Genomic DNA, 10,523 nt, shown 5'->3' with positions numbered 1-10,523 from the left:
CAGCGCCGCCGTCTTCTCCTTGGCCATGGTCGCCGGCGAGATGCGCAAAGGGAAGTGGTGCGGGGGCGAGAGCGAGCACGCTGAGCAGGGAGGAAGGAAGCAGAGAGAGGGGAAGAATGCTAAGGCGCAGCACAGAAATCCTCGCCGGGCACATTTATAAGGTCCCTTCCGAGTGGATGACAGGTGGGCCCGGGCGATCTAATCATATCTGGAACAGTTATGCAGCCGGGATACGTGGCGAAAAAGGTGGCGCGGAGATCGAGGCGTCCATGCCCCGTCCCATCCGAACGCCGCGGTCCGCCCCGCTTCGCGCGCGCCCCAAAATTTCGCATCCCGCGGAATCCGCGAGCAACAAATCAGTCTGTCAGGCGCGGTGTTTCCGGCGATCCGTCGCTCGGAGATCGTCGAAGCCTGAAAGATCACTCGACGCAAAAACAGAATGGATCAAGTTGACTGAAGGCAATTTGTTTCCTGTCGACAAAGGGATTCTTTGGTCCAGAACAGCGCACAACCGGAGCGCAAAGGTTAATCGGAAACGACATCAACTCCTTCTTCACTCGAAGCCTCGATCCATTCGGGGGCTAATGATGGGGTTGTGTACCTAGGGTAGGATCATGGACCTGATCCAAGTAACTTACCCTAGGACATCCTTAGAAGAGGTCGCCTTCCAGTCGACCAACGAGGATTCACTCGACTGGCCTGAAGGACTCGACCACGAAGACTCACTCGACCACCAGGAGGTCAAGAGGCACTCTGCACTGCAACGGCCTGTAATCAAGTAGACTTTATGATAGTAAAGGCACTTTATGTGGGGCGTTACCAGTAACGCCCCAGACTTAACTCACCTTAAACCCTCTCCTGCGTGGGCTGGCTAGGGTCCTGGCGCACTCTATATAAGCCACCCTCCTCCACAGGCAGAGGGGTTCGGCACCTTGTAATTCATACATTCATAATCCACTCGACCGCCTCCGGGCTCCGAGACGTAGGGCTGTTACTTCTTCCGAGAAGGGCCTGAACTCGTACATCCTTTGTGCTTACAACCTCTCCATAGCTAGGACCTTGCCTCTCCATACCTACCCCCCACTCTACTGTCAGGCTTAGAACCACGACAGGGGGTGCTCGAGGGGTCCATGAGACAGGGGGCCGCGCCCTGTAGGGGGGGACGCGCCCCCTATCTCCTGGGCTCCTCGAGGGTCTTCTGACTTGATCTCCAAGCCTCCAGGATGATATTCTTCCAAAAAATCACGATGCCGAAGGTTTCATTCCGTTTGGACTCCGTTTGATATTCCTTTTCTTCGAAATACTGAAACAGGCAATAAAACAGCAATATGGGCTGGGCCTCCGTTTAATAGGTTAGTCCCAAAAGTAATATAAAAGTGTATAATAAAGCCCATAATCATTCAAAACAGGTAATAAAATAGCATGAATGCTTCATAAATTATAGATACGTTGGAGACGTATCAGCATCCCCAAGCTTAATTCCTACTCGTCCTCGAGTAGGTAAAAGATAAAAGAAAGAATTTATGAAGTGTGAATGCTAGAAGGTGCACAAGTTTGATCAATGATTTCAATCACCTTTTCTAGCATGATAATATGTCATAACAGTAGTTCATCTCATAAAACTTTTCACGAACTAGTAACAAGCAATTCACATGTTAAAGCATAGACCATAAACTTTCTTGAAAACTAGCAAACTTCATTCTTAGTCATCAAACAATTGCAGTTCATGTTACTTTCAGGAAGAGTCTATGTCAGAGCTTTGATTTAGCAAACTTCACATACTCAACCATCATATAGTCTTCTACAATAGCTAACACTCACGCAATACTTGTGGTTACGAAGTTTTAATCAGACACAAAGAAAGATTGGGGCTTATAATGTTGCCTCCAAACGTATTCACCTTTGGGTGATGCCAACAATAATAGTTCATGCTAACGTACATCCAATTGGATATATATATATCAGGATCACCCCAACACAAAGTGCTTGCTAAAGGATAAAATTAAAAAGGGAAAGGTGAAGATCACCTTGACTCTTGCATAAAGTAAAAGACATAAAGTAAAACATAGGCCCTTCACAGAGGGAAGCAGAGGTTGTCATGCGCTTTGAGGGTTGGATACACAAAATCTTAATGCGGAAGAACATCACTTTATATTGCCCCTTGTATATGGACCTTTATTATGCAGTCCGTCGCTTTTATTGCTTCCATAACAAGTTCGTACAAAGCTTATTTTCTCCGCACTAATAAGTCATGCATATTTAGAGAGCATTTTTTATTGCTTGCACCGATGAAAACTTACTTGAAGGATCTTACTCAATCCATAGGTAGATATGTGGACTCTCATGACAAAACTGGGTTTAAGGATATTTGGAAGCACAAGTAGTATCTCTACTTAGTGCTAGGAATTTTTGGCTAGCATGAGGGGAAAGTCAAGCTCAACATGTTTGAATGATCCATGACAATATACTTTAACTGAGATGCGAGAAAACATAACACATTACATTGTCTTCCTTGTCCAACATCAACTCTTTAGCATGTCATACTTAATGAGTGCTCACAATTATAAAAGATGTCTATGATAATATATTTATATGTGAAATCTCTCTTCCTTCAATATTCTTTCATGAATTGTTCAAATGACTAATACAATGCTTGCTAATCGTCAATAAATTTACAACCTATACTTCTTATATGTGAAGTCATTACTCCCTATGGGATAAGCAAATGAAATATATATAAATTAAGATTTATTACATTCAACTCATTCAACAATTTACTCATAGGATATAAGTGAAGCACACGAGTAAATGACAAACTACTCCAAAAAGATATAAGTGAAGATCAATGAGTAGCAAAATAATTATGTAGATATATGAAGACTCTCTTTCATTTAAGAATTTCAGATCTTGGTATCTTATTCAAGCAGCAAGCAAAACAAAATAAAATGGCATTGCAAGGATAGCACAACTCATGTGAAGAAGCAAAAACTTAGGCTCAACCGATACTAACCGATAGTTGTTGAAGAAGAAAGGTGGGATGCCTACCGGGGCATCCCCAAGCTTAGATGCTTGAGACTTCTTGAAATATTATCTTGGAGTGCCTTGGTCATCCCCAAGCTTGAGCTTTTATGTCTCCTTAATTCCTCTCATATCATGGTTTCTCTTTTTATCAAAAGCTTCATTCACAACAAACTCAACAAGAACTCGTGAGATAGGTTAGTATAAACCAATGCAAAACCTTATCATTTTCTACTGTAACAAATTACTTAAATTATTATTCAACATTGCATACTAAATGCCTCTGCATATTTAATACTCCTATCCTCAAATAGAATCATTAAACAAGCAAACATATGCAAACAATGCAACCATAACAGCAATCTGCCAAAACAGTACAGTCTGTAAAGAATGCAAGAGTATCAATACTTCCCTAACTCCAAAAATTATGAACTAAAATTCCCACTTTAATAAATTTATCAGAGCTTAATATGAAAAAATATTCAATGTTATACCATTCTATGACTTTTCTAGGGGATTTTTGCAACAGCGGTAAACTTTCTGTTTTCAAACAGCAACATTTATACTAGCAGAATAAGCATGGTAAAGGCTATCCTTGACTTTTTATTGAAACTAAAGGTGCAAAACATTGTTATAACTAACAGAAAGCAAAAACTAACAAAAAAATTAACACTCCAAGCAAAACACATATCATGTGGTGAATAAAAATATAGCTCCAAGTAAAGTTACCGATGAACGAAGACGAAAGAGGGGATGCCTTCCGGGGCATCCCCAAGCTTAGGCTCTTGGTTGTCCTTGAATATTACCTTGAGGTGACTTGGGCATCCCCAATCTTAGGCTCTTTCCACTCCTTATTCCATAGTCCATCGAATCTTTACCCAAAACTTGAAAACTTCAACCACTCAAAACTCAACACAAAACTCGTAAGCTCCGTTAGTATAAGAAAATAAAACCACCACTTAGGTTCTGTAATGAACTCATTCTAAATTCATATTGGTGTAATATCTACTGTATTCTAACTTCTCTATGGTTCATACCCTCCAATACTACTCATAGATTCATCAAAATAAGCAAACAACACAATGAAAACAGAATCTGTCAAAAACAGAACAGTCTGTAGTAATCTGTATCAAACTTGTACTTATGGAACTCAAAAAATTCTGAAATAAATTGCTAGACCTGAGGAGTTTGTCTATTAATCATCTTCAAAAAGAATCAACCTAAAAGCACCCTTCAGTAAAAAATGGGAGCTAATCCTGTAAGAGCTAAAGTTTCTGTTTTTTACAGCAAGATCATATAAACTTCACCCAAGTCTTCCCAAAGGTTCTACTTGGCACTTTATTGAAACAAAAGCTATAAAACATGATTACTACAGTAGCATAATCATGTGGACACACAAAAACAGTAAGGGTAAATATTGGGTTGTCTCCCAACAAGCGCTTTTCTTTAATGCCTTTTTAGCTAGGCATGATGATGGCAATGATGCTCACATAAAAGATAAGAATTGAAACATAAAGAGAGCATCATGAAGAATATGACTAGCACATTTAAGTCTAACCCACTTCCTATGCATAGGGATTTTGTGAGCAAACAACTTATGGGAACAATAATCAACTAGCATAGGAAGGAAAAACAAGCATAGCTTCAAAATTTTCAGCACATAGGGAGGAAACTTGATATTATTGCAATTCCTACAAGCATACTAGTGGTTGGGGCGCGCCTTTGCGCGTCTCTTAGGCATTCTTGTGCGCCCCTATCTTTTCTCAGCACATTGGGCCGCCTTATTTGGTTCTCAATGTCGCTCCAGAGCGATTTTAGTTAGAAATATTAGTTTAAATGTTAGACCGATCAATCCAGAATTTAAAGATAAGGTCATCTGCGTATGTTGTAAGAGTTCAGTATCATGCTTGATAAACCATATTTAGAAACTGAATTGTGCTTAGAGTGTAATTTAAAAATCTTACGGAGATTCATTAGGCCCCTTCTCACTTCTAGAGACAAGTTATAAGTGTAGATTCAGTCATACTAAAATGATTCGGTCATACAAATTTTTCGCATCATATGTATTCTTGGAAGTACCAATTTACCTGCTATTTTCAATCATGATAGTGGACAAACAAGGAAGGCTTGAACATATGATCTCAAAGATTTTCTATGAGTGTGTGAGGACCTGAAGGACCCAAAATATAACATCAGCTAGTTAATCAAAGAGGCCTGAATAGAATATGTCATGGGTGGCCTTGAGAAGCTGGAAAAGGCTATCTGCAAATCTATTTCCCCATCGACCCCTTCCATAGCGCTATAGCACTGCCTTGTTCTGCTACCTTTTCCATTCTTGAAATCGCATCACAGAGGAATTTGGCAGTGTCCAACATGGCAATGACCACACTGCAGGAAGATGCCTAACTTTGTCCGTACATGAAAGCCATATGACCAAAAACAAATCAAGAAGACAAGATAGAAGAGGTACATAAGAATGACAACAAGATGTCAGTATAAAACATGCTGGGAATTTCTTAACAGAACATTTTTTGTACTTCGAATTACATTATTCCTCTTGCAGTTATTGTCTTTGATTATTAGCCAAGACATTAACATTACTCATCATGATCTATCCCCAGTTCAAATTGACTCACATGATTTGTTTTCTCAAATATACGGTATCGTATCGTAGGCTTATGGTCACTGTAACTTCGATTATTGAGCAAATAAAGTCCTCGGATTACGAGAGCATGCTAACTTGAACTGTTTAATGTGTTCATGCTAACTTGAACTGGATCTCACCCATTATCAGTCATAAGCAATCCATTAGTGCACAAAACTAATTAAGAATGATCTTACTAAAGGTAAGACTGTCAAGGGATACTACTGATTTGGGTAATGAAGAAAAATAACAAGCAGACCTTGGACCATCTTCTGCGGTGCCTCAGTGGACGATGAGCTGGACATCACAAAAAATGGTCCCACGTCAACATTCGATTCATCAGGCCTGAGACCCTCTGCTATCACTCGATCCGATATGACTGCAAAAAAAACACAGATCCTTCATAAAACACACAACTCATCAATAGAATACTTGATGCTGATCATTAATCCCATCAAATTCCTACAGAAACCCCCAAACCTAAATTGTTTTACTTTTTGTAATATGTTTTGTTTAAACCCAGTCACTCTTTCTAGTTTGTCCTAAATACCGAAGCATGCTTGTCTCATACTTGGCATCCCAAGAAAAATTCAAGAGTAAGATTAGTCTTGATTTATCCAAGAATCAAATGACATAAATATCAACATATTCACTTTGAAACTCAAGGTAATTGGTGCAAAGGAGGCTAACGCAGATCATAATGAAAAGGTGCATGAGAAGGACCTCTTGACATATATGAGAATATACCATAGGTTGCAAACAAAGTAGCAATGGTCTGATAGTTTCTACAATCATCCTCGAAGAGGAACAAACTTGGTAGAGTAAACAATGATTTTATGATCTTTAGTCTTTACAACCTTAAAATATATTGATCTAAATATTCATAGACTGGAAGCCAAGTAGATTCCCTGCGACAAAATAAATAAAACATATTAGGCGCAGTGAGTGGACAAACACATTAGCATGGTCAAAAGGAACATCAACATTTTAACATGCCTACAAAAAAAATGGGAGGACACTATAATATCATGCAAACAAGAAATCACCTCAGATACTTATCCCTTTTCTAGAGAAGAAATGCATCAAACACCTGAGTTGACAAACAAAAATATGATATTAGTAACAACCGGTACTTCATTCACAATCACAACCTGCATCATTAACTCTTGCTAGTCCTTAGAGCTAAAATTACATATATTAGATTGGGAAGATAACATTCAGTTAATCCAAAATAATCAATGAACTATAAGAAAACAAATTCCTTGGGCAAAATGCACAGATAGTTTTAGAACTGACCAACAACCAACTAGTGGGAAATCTAAGATTATGAGATGGTTTTAGAAGTTTATGTACAACAACTCATGTTAAGGTTTTCTTGTATGCTCTTACACTAATATGCCTTTCTGGACATACTAATGAGAAAATTCAGAGGGAAAACACCGCAAACCACAAGCTCACTTTTGTTTTCGTTTTCTTAGTGTTGCACATGTTCGTACCATGCATGCACAACAATTCCAAACATGTTACCAATCAAGATCACTTGTGTTATCATCTCTTACTGAAACTCACACTGATGGCTCGCCTCCTAAACTACACATGCCATGTCAGGTTTTAGTGAGTACATGTAAATGAAGAAAAGGCAAAGAGCAAAGAAATAAGTGAACAGATGGCATTTCTTGAAGACACTTTTAACAAGGAACATGAAGGTATATATGTAGAAAGAAGTTTTGGGTCTATCCTCACAAATAACCTGCAACAATTATTTAGAGTAGTTGTTTTCAGCAAGCACTATATCATTGGTCGAACTTTTCAAATTTTCTTTTGCATCTGTATCAACCACCAAAGAACAATCCGAAAAGCTAACATGAATGCACACCACCAGGCAATAAATCATGAATTGCACAGAAAAATAAATGAGGGAACAACTTTTGTGCATGCATTGATCAGTGGAGCAAAGAATGTCCATTGCTCCATAGTTATCCACAGAACCTAAGAAGCATGAACTGGAAACCAATCTGACAAGCTCTGAAACCAGATGTCAAAAGGACACACTGTAATCCTTGTAAAAGAACAAATCTTATTTTCTGCTACCCAATTTGATGCTATATTTGTCTCCTGGCCAACGGTGGAAAAGAGCAAGGTACCAATAAAGCATGGAAGGCAAAAAAAACTACTTTGCAGGGACCAAGGACATGCCTAGAATCTATATCTATCCATCTCCTTGATACTAAGAATGCAAGAGCAGAATACGCTATCAACCAAGACAAAGCACCAGAAATATATTCTCTACGAACGACCAAGTAAACAGACAAACAGATGAGAGCTCACCCTGGATAAACGCGAATGGTAGAGCCATGAGAATGACAACCGCAAGGCCCGCAAATGAGTAGCAGATAACATCACAAGTGGCATGGATCTGTAAAGCATAACACCTATTAAAAAAGTAAGAAATTCTAGGAAATGGCAACAGAGGAATTAATACAAATAAACTGCCAGCTTTCTAATTTTCAGGTCAGCAGCTAAAGGCCCATCCTAAATATATCATTATCTAACCACATGAGTAATTGCTAGGATGTTTCACACACAACTTGAGATAAAATCATACCTACCCTACCTTTACTACATGCTCTCACTTCACTGCTTCATATACTGGACACTAAACTATTCAAAGATCTAGCATCAATATTGGCATTCAATAGTATGCATCTCAGATTTGATTGCAAATAATTTTATCTTCCATCTCTTTAATGGATTTTCAACAACAAAGTTATATCCTGGTATATGCCTCAAAAAGCAAAAATGAACAAATAATTTTCTGAACGCTAGCACATTCAGATTAGAAAAAAGAAATGATGCATTGTATACCAGTATCAATGTGCTTCAATATTACTGAAAAAAATACCTTCCATCGCTTGATTTGCCCAACGGTGAAAGCCATTCAAGATACAATATGTCTGAATCAACCGAATCATAGCAATAATCCAGTTCAATGTGGGAATATACCCGCGGAGAAGAATGAACATCCAAATATAAATGGCAATCTCAAATTATCCAAATATCTTTCTTGAAACACATAAACTAAACAGGAAATCTAATCCCACTTCTCACGAAGTCACATGAAGTGGAGCAACCAATCCATATTTAGAAGTATTGGACAACAAAGAGCAAACTATTAGCATTACTTAGTAGATATATGGTACATCCTTGATAACCGAAGTTTCATCAGTATAACCTGTACATCAATAGGAACAAAATACAGAGTAGCTCTCAGTAACTCATCGAAACAAATCAACCGGTGAAAGCAAGAAACACTAAAATATCTGTGCAAAGGTGTAACTAAACAGAATTACTCTGGGTGAAATAAGAAAATGCATTACTAATACAGATAGCACATTCAGCATGTCATTCTGACAAATCATGGTGGGCATGCTTCCAAAACATTAGTAGTGATGCTTCAAAAGAAAATCACTAATGCATCTAATTAGTCTCACCAACGCATTAGACAGCGAGATAGAAAAATGCCAGATAAGAGACGACGAAAAGTTCTAGGGAATCATTCACAAGGATCGACAAAGTAAATGGGTATTAAAGTTGTAATTGTAGTTCAATGCAAACAAATTTTAACAATTTTAGTGTTTAAGTACACTTCAGGGCTCTTGCCACTAATTTTCAGCATGCAAAAACTTACATCACTATCAGTCATGGCACCCCAATGAGTATCAAGAATTCGATTCATGGAGAAGCTTTCATAAGATTCACTGGATAACATCACCCTAGTAATAGCAACATAATAGTATATAAAACCAGCAACCTATCACTTGCCTTGTCGTGATAAGGAGATATGTGGAAGAAATTCAACATGGGGTATTTAAAGAGGACAATGACTACAGGCACCACAACAAAACTCTACTACAAACTTGCAGGTCGAACGCGTTGCCATTGACGTTGTCTCCTTGTAGCTGGGCAGCTTAACCCCGTCCTTCTCTTCAAAGTTATCAGACCTCGCCTGGCAAACTGGCCAGCCATCCGTCTATTGTGCAAACAACAGTGAGCAGATCAGATGAGATCTCACAAATAAAATGACCAATTCGATTTGGGCAATCGGCTTGTACCTTGACGACGGGGACCTGGCCGCCGAACATGAGGACATTTCCCATCTGGAGCTGTAGACGGAATGTGTCATGGATGTTGTTGGCGTTGAACTCCTTGAAGCTCCCGGCGCAGTCCCGCCCTGGAGGACGAAGGCGTGGCGGCCGGAGTAGCAGCGCCGAGCGACGGCCACGAGGCGCGCCCTTGGTCTCGCCGAGATGGACACGGACGGACGAGGTTGTGGCTGGTGGTGATGGCGGGATCCAGTCCGGACCACCAGGGGATTGCGCGCTTGTCTCGGGGGAGGGTGTATCTGGGGGACGGCTGCAGCGGTGAGACGGCGGCAGGTAGGAGGAGGAGGAGGAGGGGCACCAGCGAGGCGGCGGCAAGCATACAGGGGCGGCGACGCTAGAGAAGGGAGGAGGAGGCGCTCGAGGCGAAGGGAGGCGGAGGACGTGGGGTGAGAGGGTTTCCTAGAGAACTTTTCCACTCTTTCCCTTTTTTATCCCTTTTACTTTTCTGGCCAACCCATGCATTCGACGTGGCAAGCGCTAGGAGGCGCCATTCACGCGACTGTTAATGGGTTGTATGTTCCTCCCTCATAATAATTTTCAGTAGCATCATGAATGAATTCAACAATATAACCAGCACCTAAAGTATTCTTTTCATGATCTACAAGCATAGAAAATTTACTATTCTCCACATAAGAAAATTTCTTCTCATGAATAGTAGTGGGAGTAAACTCAACAAAATAATTATCATGTGAGGTATA

At 39.8% G+C, this 10,523-nt stretch overlaps 1 pseudogene; it reads right to left on the bottom strand.

Annotated features, from left to right (window-relative positions):
• Nucleotides 1-5,118: 5,118 nt before the first annotated feature.
• LOC123114891 (uncharacterized) lies at nt 5,119-10,316 on the bottom strand (annotated as a pseudogene).
• Nucleotides 10,317-10,523: the final 207 nt, after the last annotated feature.

Source organism: Triticum aestivum, chromosome 5B, assembly GCF_018294505.1.
Source record: "Triticum aestivum cultivar Chinese Spring chromosome 5B, IWGSC CS RefSeq v2.1, whole genome shotgun sequence".
Taxonomy (NCBI): Eukaryota; Viridiplantae; Streptophyta; class Magnoliopsida; order Poales; family Poaceae; genus Triticum; species Triticum aestivum.
Note: the sequence above shows the minus strand (reverse complement) of the source record. Positions and strands in the feature narration are given on the sequence as shown.